General features: G+C 27.3%; 2 long non-coding RNA genes across 2 annotated transcripts; both read right to left on the reverse strand.

Moving 5' to 3' along the window:
- Positions 1 to 5,486: 5,486 nt before the first annotated feature.
- Positions 5,487 to 11,149, reverse strand: LOC131625655 (uncharacterized). Its single transcript, XR_009290915.1, has 3 exons — positions 7,739 to 11,149; positions 7,480 to 7,638; positions 5,487 to 5,729 (listed from the first exon to the last, which is right to left on the reverse strand). It is a non-coding gene; the product is annotated as an uncharacterized LOC131625655 (long non-coding RNA).
- Positions 11,150 to 11,427: 278 nt separating this feature from the next.
- LOC131625656 (uncharacterized) lies at positions 11,428 to 14,135 on the reverse strand. The gene is made up of 3 exons (XR_009290916.1): positions 13,806 to 14,135; positions 13,547 to 13,705; positions 11,428 to 11,796 (listed from the first exon to the last, which is right to left on the reverse strand). It is a non-coding gene; the product is annotated as an uncharacterized LOC131625656 (long non-coding RNA).
- Between the last annotated feature and the right edge of the window lie 8,761 nt (positions 14,136 to 22,896).

The raw sequence follows: 22,896 nt of genomic DNA on the forward strand, positions 1-22,896 counted from the left end.
AATAAAATAATAATAATAACAATAATAACAATATAATATAATATAATATTCAACTACCACAATTAAAAATACTATTATTTATAAAAATTATAAGTATTTATCTATTATGCACCCAATTATAATATTTAACACTATATTAATAATTATTAGAAATATATGAGGAATAAATTAAATAATTATCTAAAAATATAACAAAAATATATATATGTTAAATAATTGAAGTAGCAAAAGTATTATAAAAATAATAATTTAAAACAGAACCAAAGATTAACCGATATAATAGTTTAAAATTTATTAACATGTTATTTTATTACTTTATAATATAATATAAAAAAAATTAAATATTGTATTCAAATATAAATTTTATTAATAAATAAATTTCAGAATTCGAAGTTTGAAGTGATAAAATTAAAAAAAGAATCTTAAAAGGTATATTTTGATGTAATATTATTTTTAAACTCTACAAATAATAAGTTTTTGATTAATATCAATAAAGTTTTTAATAACTATTTTCCACAGATTTTTAGAAAAATTTAGTAATTTAGAGTTTATATAAAGTAACAAATCATTTTAATTATTAGAAATTTATGAGGAATAAATGAAACAATTATCTAACAATATAACAAAAATTTATATGTTAAATAATTGAAGTAGAAAAAATATTATAAAATTAATAATTTAAAAAAGAATTAAAGATTAACTGATATTATAGTTTAAAATATATTAACATTTTATTTTAATACTTTATAATATGATATACAAATTTTTTTTTCTTTTTAGTTTTTAATGTTAATTGTTATCATCATTGTATTTTAATTAGAATTTATTTTTGGAACAAAAATCAGTTACAATTTTTATAATTATTGCAAAAATTAATATTTATAAAATGAATAGTTTTATGAAACGGCCAATAATAATATCATTTTATTATTCTGAAACCGATAAATTTGCTCCACTTTCTACCATAAATAGATAAACTTTTGTCACTTTTTTCCTCACACGTATATTTTAGAATTCATGCATAACGTGACAAAACATGGAACATATGCCTCTTACAATCATCTACTATTCTACGCCGATTCAAAAAAAAGAATTTATTTTTGTATCTTTATCTAATATTTTAATCCAAAATTTCTTGGATGGTTTCATCTTTTTTACATCTATTCAAATCTATTTCATGTCCATGTTTTTTCGAATAAATTTTATTTTATCATTTTGATCATATTTAAATTTATTTCATATATATTATTTTGATCATATTCAAATTAATTTATACTCATATTCATATTTTGTAATATAATTTCTAATTATAATTTTGTAGGTTTTGCAATTTGAATGAGAGTCTAATCGGCACAAGTTCCTACAAACAACAATCTTAGCATCAATTTTGAAATATAGTCTCTTGCAATCATCTAGAGAAACTAAATTTTAGAGACAATAATATATATGTTTATGTTAAGATGTTTTTATTTTTTGTATTGATATTTAATTTTTTTATTTAATTTCCTTCGTCTTTTTTTTTTATTTAAATCCTAGAAACAATAATATATACGCTTATGTTAATATAATTTCTAATTATAATTTTGCAGGTTTTACAATTTAAATGAGAGTCTAATCGGCACAAAATATACGTATCTTACAATCATCTAGAGAATCTAAATCCCAGAACCAATAATATATATGCATATGTTAAGATGTTTTTATTTTTCGTATTGATTTTTAATGTTTTAAATTAAATTTCCTTCCTCATTCTTCGTAATTCTAGAATGGTATTACTTATTTTTTCTTTAGAATATAAATATATGTTGTTTAGTATTCTTATAATAAAGATGCACATAAACTTATCAGCCTTCCAATTTAAAATATTGTAGGCGTCTATGAATAATAATCTTTTAATAAATATTAAAATATACGATTTTTGCGATCATTCATTCATTTGGATAACCAAATTTCTATAACAATAATACATAGGATTTCGTCCATATATAACCATACCAATTAGATTATGACTTCTTCCACTTATCATTTTTCTTTGGATTAATTTCCTTAATCTTAATTTTAAAATGTTTTTGTGGTATAGCAAAATCGAATGGTTGATGTTGTCATTCTTTATAAACAAATTATATTCGTTTATGACAAACTATTTCTAACAATCAAGATTCTTATTCTATAATTAGTACATATTGATAATATTTAATTTTCATTTTAATTTTTATGAAGTTTTGTTTCTTATTTGTTTCTAATTGTAATACTAACCTACATTCCTATTAAACCATTAATGACTTATTAAAATATTTTTGACACTATTTATGATGATTTATCAATTTAAATTGTAACTCTAGAAAAAACTCCATTTTACTATACTAATGACATTATCAATCAATGAAAATTCTCTATAATAATATTCAAATATTATAATAAACTCATATATAAAATAATATTAATAAACTCATTAGAAAAAAAAATTCTATAAACATATAATAAAGTGATCCTCTATATTATTTTTAAAATTTAACTTTTTCTCAAACATCTCTTTATAAAACTACATATAATAATTACTTAAATAAAATCATTTAAAAAAATCCACAAACAAATCAACCCTAGACATAAGAATGATGTGTCATTCTAATATAACATTAATGCTGACGTGTCAATTCCTTAAATTTTTTAATATTAATTAACTATTTATATTATAGTATTTTGGAATAAATAGTTAAAATATTTTTTACTTTTATAGTTTTATAATTCAATAATAATAATAATAATAATAATGGTAATGATTAAATTATACAAAATCATTTTAACAATCAAATTAATTTATGATAGAGAAAATTAAAATATAATATTCATCTAATAATAAAATAATAATAATAACAATAATAACAATATAATATAATATAATATTCAACTACCACAATTAAAAATACTATTATTTATAAAAATTATAAGTATTTATCTATTATGCACCCAATTATAATATTTAACACTATATTAATAATTATTAGAAATATATGAGGAATAAATTAAATAATTATCTAAAAATATAACAAAAATATATATATGTTAAATAATTGAAGTAGAAAAAGTATTATAAAAATAATAATTTAAAACAGAACCAAAGATTAACCGATATAATAGTTTAAAATTTATTAACATGTTATTTTATTACTTTATAATATAATATAAAAAAAATTAAATATTGTATTCAAATATAAATTTTATTAATAAATAAATTTCAGAATTCGAAGTTTGAAGTGATAAAATTAAAAAAAGAATCTTAAAAGGTATATTTTGATGTAATATTATTTTTAAACTCTACAAATAATAAGTTTTTGATTAATATCAATAAAGTTTTTAATAACTATTTTCCACAGATTTTTAGAAAAATTTAGTAATTTAGAGTTTATATAAAGTAACAAATCATTTTAATTATTAGAAATTTATGAGGAATAAATGAAACAATTATCTAACAATATAACAAAAATTTATATGTTAAATAATTGAAGTAGAAAAAATATTATAAAATTAATAATTTAAAAAACAATTAAAGATTAACTGATATTATAGTTTAAAATATATTAACATTTTATTTTAATACTTTATAATATGATATACAAATTTTTTTTTCTTTTTAGTTTTTAATGTTAATTGTTATCATCATTGTATTTTAATTAGAATTTATTTTTGGAACAAAAATCAGTTACAATTTTTATAATTATTGCAAAAATTAATATTTATAAAATGAATAGTTTTATGAAACGGCCAATAATAATATCATTTTATTATTCTGAAACCGATAAATTTGCTCCACTTTCTACCATAAATAGATAAACTTTTGTCACTTTTTTCCTCACACGTATATTTTAGAATTCATGCATAACGTGACAAAACATGGAACATATGCCTCTTACAATCATCTACTATTCTACGCCGATTCAAAAAAAAAAGAATTTATTTTTGTATCTTTATCTAATATTTTAATCCAAAATTTCTTGGATGGTTTCATCTTTTTTACATCTATTCAAATCTATTTCATGTCCATGTTTTTTCGAATAAATTTTATTTTATCATTTTGATCATATTTAAATTTATTTCATATATATTATTTTGATCATATTCAAATTAATTTATACTCATATTCATATTTTGTAATATAATTTCTAATTATAATTTTGTAGGTTTTGCAATTTGAATGAGAGTCTAATCGGCACAAGTTCCTACAAACAACAATCTTAGCATCAATTTTGAAATATAGTCTCTTGCAATCATCTAGAGAAACTAAATTTTAGAGACAATAATATATATGTTTATGTTAAGATGTTTTTATTTTTTGTATTGATATTTAATTTTTTTATTTAATTTCCTTCGTCTTTTTTTTTTATTTAAATCCTAGAAACAATAATATATACGCTTATGTTAATATAATTTCTAATTATAATTTTGCAGGTTTTACAATTTAAATGAGAGTCTAATCGGCACAAAATATACGTATCTTACAATCATCTAGAGAATCTAAATCCCAGAACCAATAATATATATGCATATGTTAAGATGTTTTTATTTTTCGTATTGATTTTTAATGTTTTAAATTAAATTTCCTTCCTCATTCTTCGTAATTCTAGAATGGTATTACTTATTTTTTCTTTAGAATATAAATATATGTTGTTTAGTATTCTTATAATAAAGATGCACATAAACTTATCAGCCTTCCAATTTAAAATATTGTAGGCGTCTATGAATAATAATCTTTTAATAAATATTAAAATATACGATTTTTGCGATCATTCATTCATTTGGATAACCAAATTTCTATAACAATAATACATAGGATTTCGTCCATATATAACCATACCAATTAGATTATGACTTCTTCCACTTATCATTTTTCTTTGGATTAATTTCCTTAATCTTAATTTTAAAATGTTTTTGTGGTATAGCAAAATCGAATGGTTGATGTTGTCATTCTTTATAAACAAATTATATTCGTTTATGACAAACTATTTCTAACAATCAAGATTCTTATTCTATAATTAGTACATATTGATAATATTTAATTTTCATTTTAATTTTTATGAAGTTTTGTTTCTTATTTGTTTCTAATTGTAATACTAACCTACATTCCTATTAAACCATTAATGACTTATTAAAATATTTTTGACACTATTTATGATGATTTATCAATTTAAATTGTAACTCTAGAAAAAACTCCATTTTACTATACTAATGACATTATCAATCAATGAAAATTCTCTATAATAATATTCAAATATTATAATAAACTCATATATAAAATAATATTAATAAACTCATTAGAAAAAAAAATTCTATAAACATATAATAAAGTGATCCTCTATATTATTTTTAAAATTTAACTTTTTCTCAAACATCTCTTTATAAAACTACATATAATAATTACTTAAATAAAATCATTTAAAAAAATCCACAAACAAATCAACCCTAGACATAAGAATGATGTGTGTAACACCCCATACATAACTGACTAGTATATTATGCATGAAACGTTAAAATTGATATTGAGTACATACAAAAGCTATAGTTATAGAAAGATCCATATAAAATACAACATGAAATTCTACTAAGAAGCATAATACATGAGTCTTCAATAGATCTTGCACAGCGGAATGTCAAAACCAACGAGGTCTTCGAGCCAACACCACTTCCAAGTCTTCAGTCCAAACCTGTTACTGACCAAACGCTACTAACTGCACCTGAAAAAAAAATATAAGTTGATTGGGGTGAGATTACTAAATCTCAGTGAGTCCTCCTATCCTATGGGTCCACTCGGCTCTACAGGGTACATGCATCACAAACCGAATCCACCATTGATCCGGGGTTTATCCTCTCATCCGGTACAAGTACGGAGCAAATACATGAATCGTCCACCATAGGAGTCATCGTATCACAAGTACACAAATAGTACAACAAACACGTATGCAGACCCATACCCATGTACGGGGAATCCAGAAGTGGTAACAACCAAACTACCAAGGCTGCACGCACACCCTCGGTGGGTTCACCCATGCCTATTTGTCAAGAGACTTGCACAAGCACCCTGCAAGAGTGATTAAATGGGTTCGCATAAGCCTACTTGGCTGCGAGATGACCTTGCCTAAGAGGCGACACCGTCCCATTAACCATCTGTACGCACGTGGTGTTAACAGCAAGTGCAACACGCCGTCTCGACGCATGAGCCCATCCGGGTAGGAACCTAATGATGTAGCCTACATGGCATCACTAGAGATGGTTTACCTGTTATGCGTAGGCTTACTTAGCCGCATAACGCCATCATACCGAGCACGCGAGTGTGTATACAGCAAGTGAGTAAAATGCCTCCAGACCCTCACAAGCACACTGCAACGGTAGTTCAGGTGTGTTAATCATACCAAGAACGCCAATGTGTTAACCGCAAGTGAGACACGCCTCATAGACTCTCACGAGCACATCGCAATGGTATTTGGAAACTAGTCCATATACAATAGTGCCTTACCACCTAGTAGTGGCCCACTTCGATTCTAGCATACCACACGCATAACAAGCGTCAATCACACAATACAATCAATCCCGAATGTTTAACCGAAACAATGGGAATTAATGATCATTATCACACAAAGCATCATGCCACAAACAAGCAACCATCTCCGAATGTCAATCGAACGGACGAATAAACATAATATGATCATCATAAAGCATATCAATATAATGCATTAATTAATGATCCGCATATTGAGAATCAACACATCCATGATCATTGACAGCATTAACATGTTCAAATATAATTTAAACAAGTCTCACACGACTAAGGAGGCGTTCGGTTCTCTATTCGGAACGGAACTGCTCTCGGGGGAGTTAGTAACATAAAATCTTGCCCGACGAGGCGCACTAAGTAGGGTTCCAATATTATTAAATCACACATTCTGGTTTGGGGACCAATTTTATTAGAAAGTACACGTCGCTAGCTTTCCAACGATATAAAGTTTGCGTAATTCCGATACCCGAGCCGAAAGTTACGACTTTCTAAAGTTTGCTGATTTTTCCTTCTGCGTCCAGGGTAACCGGTTACTCAGAAGCCAGTAACCGGTTACTGGCATGAAAAATGCCTAGAAACGCAAATTTACACAGAGTAATCGGTTACCCAAATGCCAGTAACCGATTACCCTGAAGCAGAATCAATTTTCTGCATTTTAAGGGTTCTATAACAGTCCCAATTGCCCCATAATTGATTCCATGCATCACTAACATAATTCCAACGAATTCTAACATGTAGTAGTGATCTAATGGACACAATACATACATAAAATACAATCTAAGCATTAAATCAAGCATGCATCACAGAAAATTACCAATTATGAATTTATCACATTTATCATTCATTTAAGCATGCAATATGTTCATCTCCATCTAAACCCTTGACATGCATTCTTCCCCAAATCCTACCCAAGTTCTATCTAAAGGACTCACCTTGCTAAAATGGAGGTTGAGATTGTGTTCTTGCTTCCACTAAACTTCCTTCTTGATCAAATCTTCATCTCCAACAAGAACAAACCCGTAATCCCTCTTTTCACACTTTCAGCATCACTGACACAACTTCAAGGTCAGTTTTCTCCTTCGAATCAGAAGCTATAAATGCGAACCATAGGTGCAAATCGAAGAGAAATTTGTTAGCTATCCAATGGGACCGGAATCAGCTCAATCGGAGTTACGAGCGGAGAGTTATTACCTGATTAGTGAAGGCTGTACCATAGTTGCGAAAATGGAGGATGAAGGTGATGAACATGAATCTTCCTCTTCTCTCCCATGCTTCTAAGCTTCTCATTTCCTTTTCCAATTCTGATCCTTTCAGCCAAACAAACCCTTATAATGATATACTTTTTCTTTGGACCAATTTGCCCTTTAACTAAGCCATATTTACCAATATGCCACATGGTTCCTTTCTAACTAAATCCACTAGCTCTTCTTATAAGCAAATTCTTACATTGATACGGAATAGGACCAGACGTGCATTCTAATTTCCAATTATCCAATTAAATGATAATTACTAGCGTCGGCAAACCGGGGTATTACATTCTCCCCCCCTTAAATAGAATTCGCCCTCGAATTCCTTCCGATCACCATGCCAACAAACACCTTCACATCTTCTCCTTTGGATAAACCTTACAACTCTGATTGAAACTTGTTCCGTCTAAGGAAACATAACCTACTACTAATAGACTTGTGCTCTACCATCCCCGATTGAAAACCCCAGATCTTTCATGACACATCTCTTCTGAGGTCTCCAACCTCTACACATCATACTGAGTCTGTAGCCTTGGAACTGATGGCAATCCATGCCTAGTTGGGATATTCATCATACCACGTATCTGCTAAGCTCATCCTTACTAATATAAGCCCCAGAATCTCCACTTTTGCCATAGGTTCCCAAAAACACTGCCATTCCAAGAAATCTTATTACAACTTTCCTTCAATGACGATATCCCGGATTCACTTCCAAACCGATCCTTCATTCAGTCTTAGACCACATCACTGCCACTGCAAACCACAAGGGAGTAGAATCCCACAACTACATCCTTAATATCCGACAATTTCCCTTGCAGTTCCACTGACAAAAGGTGAACTCTAACAGCGGTCCTACAATCTTCGCCCAAATTCTTCACGCACGCTCATAAGTGCACCAGACATATCCATGATAAATCTTTGTCAAGCAAAATGCTTCACTTGACTTCATCATTTCAACGATCACGATATTCACAAGCTCGACCGTCGACCAAGAAAACATCCGATTGCACATCAATCATGAAGCCTCCTCTAAGTCGGTCGTCAACAATACCTCTCAAGATTATGGTGATCCTTAAGAGACTAGAACGAACGAAACGCTGCTTTGACAATTTCCCTTAGGAAGATATTTTCATCCCAATATAAGATCATGCGAATAGTCCGTCCATTCCTACCTCAGACTTATCTGATTCTTCCCTGATCCGTTGCGCTACTCTGATTCCAACAAGTCACACACCTTGAAATCCTCTGAGTCATATTATATCCATAATTCACTTAGTTCCCATTAATACACAATAATTCCTTATCTACAGTCGTCCAATTACAACACGTGCCAGAACTTTATATATACATCCATCATCGGCTACTACTCTTTGAAGTTGCGTACTTTCCAGAATCAAGCTTCTACTTACTCTGCCATTCCATATAGTTCATCTACCACAACTTAGGTACACGTTTCATCCTCAGGACATTGAGAACCAAATGCTCATTGACTTAGAAATCGTCCTTCGTTACTGATTCTCATAGTGTATAACCGTTATGTCTGTCATTCCAACAAATCTTTGTTGCTCAACCGGTATATCGAATCCTTCACGACATACTGCAGTCCATGATAACTCTAGCAGTTTTACACAACTTCTACCCAACCATACACCTTCATTCTCTTAGCGTAGTATCACCTCTGATAACTCGTGTGACCTACTGATATAACGATCCTCCCATAGCCACACTCCATTCACACAATCATCTAACGTATGTTCCACCTCTGAATCAGACACTGAACTGACTTCCTCAGCGGCTGCATCCTTCATTGCAGTGCTTCCAACGGTCTGAGTGTAGCCACAATGCAAGAAATTGCACTTTGCACTTTGCACTTCGAACATCTCTCTTATAAACTCCTTAGCAGTTCTCAAACCAAATTGTCCATGCCTTACCAAGATTAACACTTCTCCTTTCAGAGTACCTAGCAATATCTTACCGGACACATCACACATCGAGCCGATCCAAGATACAACTTGCATATTCCATCACCGGTCGCCAATGGTACATGATAGCCACTCACCATGCTGACCAGGATATCATGACCGCACATGAGTCCCACTCTAGACACTCATGCAAGATTTCCAACTTAACACTTCACAAAACGAGGACATCCCCAAGGTACAATCGGATACTAACTCACGCGATCACGATCACTCAGAGTCTCCATAAGTATAATATTGGGTCTTGATCCATCACATCATCGCCTGTCTAGTTATTCCTCTACTATCGAGTGCGATGTATGGATCCTTATCCCACATACCTTATGAGAGTCTGGATCTGTGTCTCACGAGTGCCAAATCAGAATTCCACCTTGAGCTTCAGATCACCTTTGTCCCACACATGTCGGAATAAGGATGACTCACGCATTTGTGCACGATAGCGATATTGTGGCATCATACCCGTCTGGTAGTACCAACATGGTGGTCTAACTCCGAGGCCATGTATCCAGGTAAACTACCTCAGTGGCGTATAATGACCCACACAAGTATCCTATTATCACAACCGACAAGTGTCTGAACAGGCTTCCAATAGGCTCATCGTTCCTCAAGTCCTTCGAATCACACTCCTCAGGATGCTAAAACCTGAGAGTGCTACACACCAAGGTTTACTTACTCGGAAATCCAAAACGCTAAGCACGAAGATTTGAAGTTCAACTCCGGGTCACCATGCAGTGCGGGTACCCACTCGTCCCACGCATGCATGAGATTCCAGGGATAATTCAGTCCAGATAGGAATACTATGGTTCCTAACATTCGACTCAACTGCGATCATCCTACTGACGTTCCAGATAGATCTTAGTTCTTACTCGCCCGAACGCCCAACACCAAGCGTAGTTCTATGGCTTCACTCGGGGTCAGACGAACAACAACTAACAAGAACTCAGGTTACTGCATTTCACGCTTCTACATCATTTCATATTTCATCTAGCGTAGTTCTAGAGCTTAAATATAAAATGATAAGAACAGAAATACATAACCTCTTCTATCGACCGGGTATTCAAGCCTCGCCCAATCGTAAGCTACCACACTCGTACATTCCACCAACCCTTACTAGGAAACTACTCTCGCTTAGGTGCACCAAGATGATTAAGAATCTAATACTTCTCCCATCCAATTACTGTTAGTACCAACGCAATCAGAATGGTCTGACTTCTGTGTCCGCACTACCAAAGGTTATTCTGTCCTATCAGCTCATCAGTCGCACTCAACACCAGCAGCATCATCAGTACTGAATCCTACTAATTCTCAGCTCAACACCTTCGGAGAATCCCACTTACAAGGCTCCTACTCATTCCTATTTGGATTTCCCTTGCTATTACCAAAACTTAGAGAAATCTTCACTTCGTTCAGTCAAAATCCTGGGGGTTCTAGTTGTCTCCATCCACATCTTGACAGTTCGGGTATCACTACTTCGCGTCAAACGCTCTCCTTAAGCTTGACGACTCCAATATTATCCACTTACAACATCCAAAAAATCCATTACTCGTCCCACTTCAACTACTTGGGTTCACAACACTTACAGGTTTACGAGTCCTCGTGGCGGCTCTGCCATAATCCTACTGTCTCACACTCAGTCGATGAGTTGATCAAGTTCAACAACTGAATGAGATATCAGTAAAATCAGGCTAGCAACGCACACTTGAGAGGAGGAAAAGGAATTGCTAGTGATGTCTCATGGCTCGGCCGAGAATCGACCTGCTCTGATACCAACTGTAACACCCCATACATAACTGACTAGTATATTATGCATGAAACGTTAAAATTTATATTGAGTACATACAAAAGCTATAGTTATAGAAAGATCCATATAAAATACAACATGAAATTCTACTAAGAAGCATAATACATGAGTCTTCAATAGATCTTGCACAGCGGAATGTCAAAACCAACGAGGTCTTCGAGCCAACACCACTTCCAAGTCTTCAGTCCAAACCTGTTACTGACCAAACGCTACTAACTGCACCTGAAAAAAAAATATAAGTTGATTGGGGTGAGATTACTAAATCTCAGTGAGTCCTCCTATCCTATGGGTCCACTCGGCTCTACAGGGTACATGCATCACAAACCGAATCCACCATTGATCCGGGGTTTATCCTCTCATCCGGTACAAGTACGGAGCAAATACATGAATCGTCCACCATAGGAGTCATCGTATCACAAGTACACAAATAGTACAACAAACACGTATGCAGACCCATACCCATGTACGGGGAATCCAGAAGTGGTAACAACCAAACTACCAAGGCTGCACGCACACCCTCGGTGGGTTCACCCATGCCTATTTGTCAAGAGACTTGCACAAGCACCCTGCAAGAGTGATTAAATGGGTTCGCATAAGCCTACTTGGCTGCGAGATGACCTTGCCTAAGAGGCGACACCGTCCCATTAACCATCTGTACGCACGTGGTGTTAACAGCAAGTGCAACACGCCGTCTCGACGCATGAGCCCATCCGGGTAGGAACCTAATGATGTAGCCTACATGGCATCACTAGAGATGGTTTACCTGTTATGCGTAGGCTTACTTAGCCGCATAACGCCATCATACCGAGCACGCGAGTGTGTATACAGCAAGTGAGTAAAATGCCTCCAGACCCTCACAAGCACACTGCAACGGTAGTTCAGGTGTGTTAATCATACCAAGAACGCCAATGTGTTAACCGCAAGTGAGACACGCCTCATAGACTCTCACGAGCACATCGCAATGGTATTTGGAAACTAGTCCATATACAATAGTGCCTTACCACCTAGTAGTGGCCCACTTCGATTCTAGCATACCACACGCATAACAAGCGTCAATCACACAATACAATCAATCCCGAATGTTTAACCGAAACAATGGGAATTAATGATCATTATCACACAAAGCATCATGCCACAAACAAGCAACCATCTCCGAATGTCAATCGAACGGACGAATAAACATAATATGATCATCATAAAGCATATCAATATAATGCATTAATTAATGATCCGCATATTGAGAATCAACACATCCATGATCATTGACAGCATTAACATGTTCAAATATAATTTAAACAAGTCTCACACGACTAAGGAGGCGTTCGGTTCTCTATTCGGAACGGAACTGCTCTCGGGGGAGTTAGTAACATAAAATCTTGCCCGACGAGGCGCACTAAGTAGGGTTCCAATATTATTAAATCACACATTCTGGTTTGGGGACCAATTTTATTAGAAAGTACACGTCGCTAGCTTTCCAACGATATAAAGTTTGCGTAATTCCGATACCCGAGCCGAAAGTTACGACTTTCTAAAGTTTGCTGATTTTTCCTTCTGCGTCCAGGGTAACCGGTTACTCAGAAGCCAGTAACCGGTTACTGGCATGAAAAATGCCCAGAAACGCAAATTTACACAGAGTAATCGGTTACCCAAATGCCAGTAACCGATTACCCTGAAGCAGAATCAATTTTCTGCATTTTAAGGGTTCTATAACAGTCCCAATTGCCCCATAATTGATTCCATGCATCACTAACATAATTCCAACGAATTCTAACATGTAGTAGTGATCTAATGGACACAATACATACATAAAATACAATCTAAGCATTAAATCAAGCATGCATCACAGAAAATTACCAATTATGAATTTATCACATTTATCATTCATTTAAGCATGCAATATGTTCATCTCCATCTAAACCCTTGACATGCATTCTTCCCCAAATCCTACCCAAGTTCTATCTAAAGGACTCACCTTGCTAAAATGGAGGTTGAGATTGTGTTCTTGCTTCCACTAAACTTCCTTCTTGATCAAATCTTCATCTCCAACAAGAACAAACCCGTAATCCCTCTTTTCACACTTTCAGCATCACTGACACAACTTCAAGGTCAGTTTTCTCCTTCGAATCAGAAGCTATAAATGCGAACCATAGGTGCAAATCGAAGAGAAATTCGTTAGCTATCCAATGGGACCGGAATCAGCTCAATCGGAGTTACGAGCGGAGAGTTATTACCTGATTAGTGAAGGCTGTACCATAGTTGCGAAAATGGAGGATGAAGGTGATGAACATGAATCTTCCTCTTCTCTCCCATGCTTCTAAGCTTCTCATTTCCTTTTCCAATTCTGATCCTTTCAGCCAAACAAACCCTTATAATGATATACTTTTTCTTTGGACCAATTTGCCCTTTAACTAAGCCATATTTACCAATATGCCACATGGTTCCTTTCTAACTAAATCCACTAGCTCTTCTTATAAGCAAATTCTTACATTGATACGGAATAGGACCAGACGTGCATTCTAATTTCCAATTATCCAATTAAATGATAATTACTAGCGTCGGCAAACCGGGGTATTACAATGTGTCATTCTAATATAACATTAATGCTGACGTGTCAATTCCTTAAATTTTTTAATATTAATTAACTATTTATATTATAGTATTTTGGAATAAATAGTTAAAATATTTTTTACTTTTATAGTTTTATAATTCAATAATAATAATAATAATAATAATAATAATAATAATAATGGTAAAGATTAAATTATACAAAATCATTTTAACAATCAAATTAATTTATGATAGAGAAAATTAAAATATAATATTCATCTAATAATAAAATAATAATAATAACAATAATAACAATATAATATAATATAATATTCAACTACCACAATTAAAAATACTATTATTTATAAAAATTATAAGTATTTATCTATTATGCACCCAATTATAATATTTAACACTATATTAATAATTATTAGAAATATATGAGGAATAAATTAAATAATTATCTAAAAATATAACAAAAATATATATATGTTAAATAATTGAAGTAGCAAAAGTATTATAAAAATAATAATTTAAAACAGAACCAAAGATTAACCGATATAATAGTTTAAAATTTATTAACATGTTATTTTATTACTTTATAATATAATATAAAAAAAATTAAATATTGTATTCAAATATAAATTTTATTAATAAATAAATTTCAGAATTCGAAGTTTGAAGTGATAAAATTAAAAAAAGAATCTTAAAAGGTATATTTTGATGTAATATTATTTTTAAACTCTACAAATAATAAGTTTTTGATTAATATCAATAAAGTTTTTAATAACTATTTTCCACAGATTTTTAGAAAAATTTAGTAATTTAGAGTTTATATAAAGTAACAAATCATTTTAATTATTAGAAATTTATGAGGAATAAATGAAACAATTATCTAACAATATAACAAAAATTTATATGTTAAATAATTGAAGTAGAAAAAATATTATAAAATTAATAATTTAAAAAACAATTAAAGATTAACTGATATTATAGTTTAAAATATATTAACATTTTATTTTAATACTTTATAATATGATATACAAATTTTTTTTTCTTTTTAGTTTTTAATGTTAATTGTTATCATCATTGTATTTTAATTAGAATTTATTTTTGGAACAAAAATCAGTTACAATTTTTATAATTATTGCAAAAATTAATATTTATAAAATGAATAGTTTTATGAAACGGCCAATAATAATATCATTTTATTATTCTGAAACCGATAAATTTGCTCCACTTTCTACCATAAATAGATAAACTTTTGTCACTTTTTTCCTCACACGTATATTTTAGAATTCATGCATAACGTGACAAAACATGGAACATATGCCTCTTACAATCATCTACTATTCTACGCCGATTCAAAAAAAAGAATTTATTTTTGTATCTTTATCTAATATTTTAATCCAAAATTTCTTGGATGGTTTCATCTTTTTTACATCTATTCAAATCTATTTCATGTCCATGTTTTTTCGAATAAATTTTATTTTATCATTTTGATCATATTTAAATTTATTTCATATATATTATTTTGATCATATTCAAATTAATTTATACTCATATTCATATTTTGTAATATAATTTCTAATTATAATTTTGTAGGTTTTGCAATTTGAATGAGAGTCTAATCGGCACAAGTTCCTACAAACAACAATCTTAGCATCAATTTTGAAATATAGTCTCTTGCAATCATCTAGAGAAACTAAATTTTAGAGACAATAATATATATGTTTATGTTAAGATGTTTTTATTTTTTGTATTGATATTTAATTTTTTTATTTAATTTCCTTCGTCTTTTTTTTTTATTTAAATCCTAGAAACAATAATATATACGCTTATGTTAATATAATTTCTAATTATAATTTTGCAGGTTTTACAATTTAAATGAGAGTCTAATCGGCACAAAATATACGTATCTTACAATCATCTAGAGAATCTAAATCCCAGAACCAATAATATATATGCATATGTTAAGATGTTTTTATTTTTCGTATTGATTTTTAATGTTTTAAATTAAATTTCCTTCCTCATTCTTCGTAATTCTAGAATGGTATTACTTATTTTTTCTTTAGAATATAAATATATGTTGTTTAGTATTCTTATAATAAAGATGCACATAAACTTATCAGCCTTCCAATTTAAAATATTGTAGGCGTCTATGAATAATAATCTTTTAATAAATATTAAAATATACGATTTTTGCGATCATTCATTCATTTGGATAACCAAATTTCTATAACAATAATACATAGGATTTCGTCCATATATAACCATACCAATTAGATTATGACTTCTTCCACTTATCATTTTTCTTTGGATTAATTTCCTTAATCTTAATTTTAAAATGTTTTTGTGGTATAGCAAAATCGAATGGTTGATGTTGTCATTCTTTATAAACAAATTATATTCGTTTATGACAAACTATTTCTAACAATCAAGATTCTTATTCTATAATTAGTACATATTGATAATATTTAATTTTCATTTTAATTTTTATGAAGTTTTGTTTCTTATTTGTTTCTAATTGTAATACTAACCTACATTCCTATTAAACCATTAATGACTTATTAAAATATTTTTGACACTATTTATGATGATTTATCAATTTAAATTGTAACTCTAGAAAAAACTCCATTTTACTATACTAATGACATTATCAATCAATGAAAATTCTCTATAATAATATTCAAATATTATAATAAACTCATATATAAAATAATATTAATAAACTCATTAGAAAAAAAAATTCTATAAACATATAATAAAGTGATCCTCTATATTATTTTTAAAATTTAACTTTTTCTCAAACATCTCTTTATAAAACTACATATAATAATTACTTAAATAAAATCATTTAAAAAAATCCACAAACAAATCAACCCTAGACATAAGAATGATGTGTCATTCTAATATAACATTAATGCTGACGTGTCAATTCCTTAAATTTTTTAATATTAATTAACTATTTATATTATAGTATTTTGGAATAAATAGTTAAAATATTTTTTACTTTTATAGTTTTATAATTCAATAATAATAATAATAATAATAATAATGGTAAAGATTAAATTATACAAAATCATTTTAACAATCAAATTAATTTATGATAGAGAAAATTAAAATATAATATTCATCTAATAATAAAATAATAATAATAACAATAATAACAATATAATATAATATAATATTCAACTACCACAATTAAAAATACTATTATTTATAAAAATTATAAGTATTTATCTATTATGCACCCAATTATAATATTTAACACTATATTAATAATTATTAGAAATATATGAGGAATAAATTAAATAATTATCTAAAAATATAACAAAAATATATATATGTTAAATAATTGAAGTAGCAAAAGTATTATAAAAATAATAATTTAAAACAGAACCAAAGATTAACCGATATAATAGTTTAAAATTTATTAACATGTTATTTTATTACTTTATAATATAATATAAAAAAAATTAAATATTGTATTCAAATATAAATTTTATTAATAAATAAATTTCAGAATTCGAAGTTTGAAGTGATAAAATTAAAAAAAGAATCTTAAAAGGTATATTTTGATGTAATATTATTTTTAAACTCTACAAATAATAAGTTTTTGATTAATATCAATAAAGTTTTTAATAACTATTTTCCACAGATTTTTAGAAAAATTTAGTAATTTAGAGTTTATATAAAGTAACAAATCATTTTAATTATTAGAAATTTATGAGGAATAAATGAAACAATTATCTAACAATATAACAAAAATTTATATGTTAAATAATTGAAGTAGAAAAAATATTATAAAATTAATAATTTAAAAAAGAATTAAAGATTAACTGATATTATAGTTTAAAATATATTAACATTTTATTTTAATACTTTATAATATGATATACAAATTTTTTTTTCTTTTTAGTTTTTAATGTTAATTGTTATCATCATTGTATTTTAATTAGAATTTATTTTTGGAACAAAAATCAGTTACAATTTTTATAATTATTGCAAAAATTAATATTTATAAAATGAATAGTTTTATGAAACGGCCAATAATAATATCATTTTATTATTCTGAAACCGATAAATTTGCTCCACTTTCTACCATAAATAGATAAACTTTTGTCACTTTTTTCCTCACACGTATATTTTAGAATTCATGCATAACGTGACAAAACATGGAACATATGCCTCTTACAATCATCTACTATTCTACGCCGATTCAAAAAAAAGAATTTATTTTTGTATCTTTATCTAATATTTTAATCCAAAATTTCTTGGATGGTTTCATCTTTTTTACATCTATTCAAATCTATTTCATGTCCATGTTTTTTCGAATAAATTTTATTTTATCATTTTGATCATATTTAAATTTATTTCATATATATTATTTTGATCATATTCAAATTAATTTATACTCATATTCATATTTTGTAATATAATTTCTAATTATAATTTTGTAGGTTTTGCAATTTGAATGAGAGTCTAATCGGCACAAGTTCCTACAAACAACAATCTTAGCATCAATTTTGAAATATAGTCTCTTGCAATCATCTAGAGAAACTAAATTTTAGAGACAATAATATATATGTTTATGTTAAGATGTTTTTATTTTTTGTATTGATATTTAATTTTTTTATTTAATTTCCTTCGTCTTTTTTTTTTATTTAAATCCTAGAAACAATAATATATACGCTTATGTTAATATAATTTCTAATTATAATTTTGCAGGTTTTACAATTTAAATGAGAGTCTAATCGGCACAAAATATACGTATCTTACAATCATCTAGAGAATCTAAATCCCAGAACCAATAATATATATGCATATGTTAAGATGTTTTTATTTTTCGTATTGATTTTTAATGTTTTAAATTAAATTTCCTTCCTCATTCTTCGTAATTCTAGAATGGTATTACTTATTTTTTCTTTAGAATATAAATATATGTTGTTTAGTATTCTTATAATAAAGATGCACATAAACTTATCAGCCTTCCAATTTAAAATATTGTAGGCGTCTATGAATAATAATCTTTTAATAAATATTAAAATATACGATTTTTGCGATCATTCATTCATTTGGATAACCAAATTTCTATAACAATAATACATAGGATTTCGTCCATATATAACCATACCAATTAGATTATGACTTCTTCCACTTATCATTTTTCTTTGGATTAATTTCCTTAATCTTAATTTTAAAATGTTTTTGTGGTATAGCAAAATCGAATGGTTGATGTTGTCATTCTTTATAAACAAATTATATTCGTTTATGACAAACTATTTCTAACAATCAAGATTCTTATTCTATAATTAGTACATATTGATAATATTTAATTTTCATTTTAATTTTTATGAAGTTTTGTTTCTTATTTGTTTCTAATTGTAATACTAACCTACATTCCTATTAAACCATTAATGACTTATTAAAATATTTTTGACACTATTTATGATGATTTATCAATTTAAATTGTAACTCTAGAAAAAACTCCATTTTACTATACTAATGACATTATCAATCAATGAAAATTCTCTATAATAATATTCAAATATTATAATAAACTCATATATAAAATAATATTAATAAACTCATTAGAAAAAAAAATTCTATAAACATATAATAAAGTGATCCTCTATATTATTTTTAAAATTTAACTTTTTCTCAAACATCTCTTTATAAAACTACATATAATAATTACTTAAATAAAATCATTTAAAAAAATCCACAAACAAATCAACCCTAGACATAAGAATGATGTGTCATTCTAATATAACATTAATGCTGACGTGTCAATTCCTTAAATTTTTTAATATTAATTAACTATTTATATTATAGTATTTTGGAATAAATAGTTAAAATATTTTTTACTTTTATAGTTTTATAATTCAATAATAATAATAATAATAATAATAATGGTAAAGATTAAATTATACAAAATCATTTTAACAATCAAATTAATTTATGATAGAGAAAATTAAAATATAATATTCATCTAATAATAAAATAATAATAATAACAATAATAACAATATAATATAATATAATATTCAACTACCACAATTAAAAATACTATTATTTATAAAAATTATAAGTATTTATCTATTATGCACCCAATTATAATATTTAACACTATATTAATAATTATTAGAAATATATGAGGAATAAATTAAATAATTATCTAAAAATATAACAAAAATATATATATGTTAAATAATTGAAGTAGCAAAAGTATTATAAAAATAATAATTTAAAACAGAACCAAAGATTAACCGATATAATAGTTTAAAATTTATTAACATGTTATTTTATTACTTTATAATATAATATAAAAAAAATTAAATATTGTATTCAAATATAAATTTTATTAATAAATAAATTTCAGAATTCGAAGTTTGAAGTGATAAAATTAAAAAAAGAATCTTAAAAGGTATATTTTGATGTAATATTATTTTTAAACTCTACAAATAATAAGTTTTTGATTAATATCAATAAAGTTTTTAATAACTATTTTCCACAGATTTTTAGAAAAATTTAGTAATTTAGAGTTTATATAAAGTAACAAATCATTTTAATTATTAGAAATTTATGAGGAATAAATGAAACAATTATCTAACAATATAACAAAAATTTATATGTTAAATAATTGAAGTAGAAAAAATATTATAAAATTAATAATTTAAAAAAGAATTAAAGATTAACTGATATTATAGTTTAAAATATATTAACATTTTATTTTAATACTTTATAATATGATATACAAATTTTTTTTTCTTTTTAGTTTTTAATGTTAATTGTTATCATCATTGTATTTTAATTAGAATTTATTTTTGGAACAAAAATCAGTTACAATTTTTATAATTATTGCAAAAATTAATATTTATAAAATGAATAGTTTTATGAAACGGCCAATAATAATATCATTTTATTATTCTGAAACCGATAAATTTGCTCCACTTTCTACCATAAATAGATAAACTTTTGTCACTTTTTTCCTCACACGTATATTTTAGAATTCATGCATAACGTGACAAAACATGGAACATATGCCTCTTACAATCATCTACTATTCTACGCCGATTCAAAAAAAAGAATTTATTTTTGTATCTTTATCTAATATTTTAATCCAAAATTTCTTGGATGGTTTCATCTTTTTTACATCTATTCAAATCTATTTCATGTCCATGTTTTTTCGAATAAATTTTATTTTATCATTTTGATCATATTTAAATTTATTTCATATATATTATTTTGATCATATTCAAATTAATTTATACTCATATTCATATTTTGTAATATAATTTCTAATTATAATTTTGTAGGTTTTGCAATTTGAATGAGAGTCTAATCGGCACAAGTTCCTACAAACAACAATCTTAGCATCAATTTTGAAATATAGTCTCTTGCAATCATCTAGAGAAACTAAATTTTAGAGACAATAATATATATGTTTATGTTAAGATGTTTTTATTTTTTGTATTGATATTTAATTTTTTTATTTAATTTCCTTCGTCTTTTTTTTTTATTTAAATCCTAGAAACAATAATATATACGCTTATGTTAATATAATTTCTAATTATAATTTTGCAGGTTTTACAATTTAAATGAGAGTCTAATCGGCACAAAATATACGTATCTTACAATCATCTAGAGAATCTAAATCCCAGAACCAATAATATATATGCATATGTTAAGATGTTTTTATTTTTCGTATTGATTTTTAATGTTTTAAATTAAATTTCCTTCCTCATTCTTCGTAATTCTAGAATGGTATTACTTATTTTTTCTTTAGAATATAAATATATGTTGTTTAGTATTCTTATAATAAAGATGCACATAAACTTATCAGCCTTCCAATTTAAAATATTGTAGGCGTCTATGAATAATAATCTTTTAATAAATATTAAAATATACGATTTTTGCGATCATTCATTCATTGGATAACCAAATTTCTATAACAATAATACATAGGATTTCGTCCATATATAACCATACCAATTAGATTATGACTTCTTCCACTTATCATTTTTCTTTGGATTAATTTCCTTAATCTTAATTTTAAAATGTTTTTGTGGTATAGCAAAATCGAATGGTTGATGTTGTCATTCTTTATAAACAAATTATATTCGTTTATGACAAACTATTTCTAACAATCAAGATTCTTATTCTATAATTAGTACATATTGATAATATTTAATTTTCATTTTAATTTTTATGAAGTTTTGTTTCTTATTTGTTTCTAATTGTAATACTAACCTACATTCCTATTAAACCATTAATGACTTATTAAAATATTTTTGACACTATTTATGATGATTTATCAATTTAAATTGTAACTCTAGAAAAAACTCCATTTTACTATACTAATGACATTATCAATCAATGAAAATTCTCTATAATAATATTCAAATATTATAATAAACTCATATATAAAATAATATTAATAAACTCATTAGAAAAAAAAATTCTATAAACATATAATAAAGTGATCCTCTATATTATTTTTAAAATTTAACTTTTTCTCAAACATCTCTTTATAAAACTACATATAATAATTACTTAAATAAAATCATTTAAAAAAATCCACAAACAAATCAACCCTAGACATAAGAATGATGTGTCATTCTAATATAACATTAATGCTGACGTGTCAATTCCTTAAATTTTTTAATATTAATTAACTATTTATATTATAGTATTTTGGAATAAATAGTTAAAATATTTTTTACTTTTATAGTTTTATAATTCAATAATAATAATAATAATAATAATAATA

Source organism: Vicia villosa, unplaced genomic scaffold (assembly GCF_029867415.1).
Source record: "Vicia villosa cultivar HV-30 ecotype Madison, WI unplaced genomic scaffold, Vvil1.0 ctg.000232F_1_1_3, whole genome shotgun sequence".
Taxonomy (NCBI): domain Eukaryota; kingdom Viridiplantae; phylum Streptophyta; class Magnoliopsida; order Fabales; family Fabaceae; genus Vicia; species Vicia villosa.